Source organism: Petromyzon marinus, unplaced genomic scaffold, assembly GCF_048934315.1.
Source record: "Petromyzon marinus isolate PM22_M1 ecotype Great Lakes invasive population unplaced genomic scaffold, UKy_Petmar_22M1.pri1.0 PM_G_Scaffold_61, whole genome shotgun sequence".
Taxonomy (NCBI): Eukaryota; Metazoa; Chordata; class Hyperoartia; order Petromyzontiformes; family Petromyzontidae; genus Petromyzon; species Petromyzon marinus.
This window is the reverse complement of record NW_027423015.1, coordinates 1,262,501-1,265,000: the sequence shown is the minus strand read 5'-3', so window position 1 is coordinate 1,265,000 and position 2,500 is coordinate 1,262,501.

Sequence of the window (2,500 nt, the reverse complement as noted above, 5' to 3'; positions counted from 1 at the left end):
GATAGACCCCGTGAAACGCTAGAAATTGGCGGGGATGTGTCTCTTGTGGCTCACGGGGCTGTTAGGGTGGCACAGAACTCCCTCGGAATGGGAAAAGGGGTCATTTTCGTGTTGCCACATTGCATAGGAACGCCATGAAACTTCCAGAGGCATTTGCAGCAGAAAGGCACGTGCACTCAAAAATTTTAATATTTTTCACGCATAGACCCCGTCAAACGCTAGAAGTTGGCGGGGATGTCTCTCTTGTGGCTCACGGGGCTGTTAGGGTCGCACAGAAATGCCTCGGAATGGGAAAACGGGTCATTTTTGTGTGGCCACATTGCATAGGAACGGCATGAAACTTCCAGAGGCATTTGCAGCAGGAATGCATGTGCACTCAAAAACGTCTATATTTTTCACGGATAGACCCCGTGAAACGCTATAAATTGGCGGGGATGTCTCTCTTGTGGCTCACGGGCGCTGTTAGTTAGGGTCGCACAGAAATCCCTCGGAATGGGAAAAGGGGTCATTTTCGTGTTGCCACATTGCGTACGAACGGCATGAAACTTCCAGAGGCATCTGCAGCAGAAATGCATGTGCACTCAAAAACGTCTATATTTTTCACGGATAGACCCCGTGAAACGCTAGAAATTGGCGGGGATGTGTCTCTTGTGGCTCACGGGGCTGTTAGGGTCGCACAGAAATCCCTCGGAATGGGAAAACGGGTCATTTTCGTGTTGCCACAATTGGCATACGAACGGCATGAAACTTCCAGAGGCATTTGCAGCAGAAATGCATGTGCACTCAAAAACGTGAATATTTTTTCACGGATAGACCCCGTCAAACGCTCGAATTTGGCGGGGATGTTTCTCTTGTGGGTCACGGGGCTGTTCGGCTCGCACAGAACTCCCTTGGTCCACCTGATTCGTGCATACAGGCAGCAACTAAAACTCTGTAAACCTGCTGTGAGGACATCTAAACAGTGGACCAGTGAGGCTGTGGAAGATTTGCGGGCGTGCTTAGACTGTACTGACTGGGATATGTTCACGACTGCTACCAATAGTCTGGATGAACTCACAGAGGCTGTGTACATCAGCTTCTGTGAGGACTGCTGTATCCCAACACGTACCAGGGTGAACTTTAACAACAACAAGCCCTGGTTCTCAGCAAAGCTCAAAAGGTTGAGGTTGGAGAAGGAGGAAGCGTTTAGGAGTGGGGATAGAGACAGATTCAAGGAGTCGAAGAACAGGTTTAGCAAAGCGGTGAGAGAGGCTAAACGACTGTACTCAGAGACACTAAAACACCAGTTCTCTACTAACGACGCTGCTTCTGTCTGCCAAAGGGCTCAGGCACATCACCAACTACAAACCCAGAGCGCCCCACACCACTAACGACTCCCGCCTAGCCAACGACCTGAACGAGTTCTACCGTAGATTTGAAAGACAATTGGACTGTCCTGAACCACCCCTTCCCACCCAAGAGGCCCCATCCCCCACCCATACTACAGAAACGACTCTCTCCTTTCAGGAGGGAGAAGTTAATGGGCTTTTCAAGAGGCAGAATCCACGCAAAGCAGCCGGGCCGGACTCTGTCTCTCCAGCCACCCTCAGGCACTGCGCTGGCCAGCTGTCTCCGGTGTTCACCAACATCTTTAACACCTCCCTGGAGACATGCCATGTACCAGCCTGTCTCAAGTCCTCCACCATCATCGCTGTGCCCAAAAAGCTAAGGCCAACAGGACTAAATGATTACAGACCGGTCGCCCTTACATCTGTGGTAATGAAGTCTTTTGAGCGCCTGCTCCTGGCACACCTCAAAGCCATCACAGACCCTCTCCTGGACCCCCTTCAGTTTGCCTACAGAGCCAACAGGTCTGTGGACGACGCAGTTAACATGGCCCTCCACTTCACCCTACAGCATGTGGACGCCCCAGCATCCTACGCCAGGATCCTGTTTGTGGACTTCAGCTCTGCCTTCAACACCATCATCCCTGCCCTGCTTCAGGACAAGCTCTTCCAGCTGAACGTGCCCTACTCCACCTGCAGGTGGATCACAGACTTCCTCTCTGACAGGAAGCAGTGCGTTAAGCCGGGAACAGAAGTCTCTGACTCCAGGTCCATCAGCACGGGAACTCCTCAGGGCTGCGTCCTTTGCCCACTGCTCTTCTCCCTGTATACCAACAGCTGCGCCTCCAATCATCTGTCCGTCAAACTCTTGAAGTTTGTCGGACGACACCACCCTCATTGGGCTGATCTCTGGTGGGGATGAGTCTGACTATAGGTGGGAAGCTGACAACCTGGTGACCTGGTGTAGCCAGAACAACTTAGAGCTAAATGCTCTAAGGACAGTTGAGATGGTTGTGGACTTCAGGAAGAATACAGCCCCACTCACCGCCATCACCCTGTTAGACTCCGCAGTCAAAATTGTGGAGTCCTTCCGCTTCCTGGGCACTATTCTCTGCCGGGACCTCAAGTGGGAACTGAACATCAGCTCCCTCGCCAAGAGAGCTCAACAGAGGATG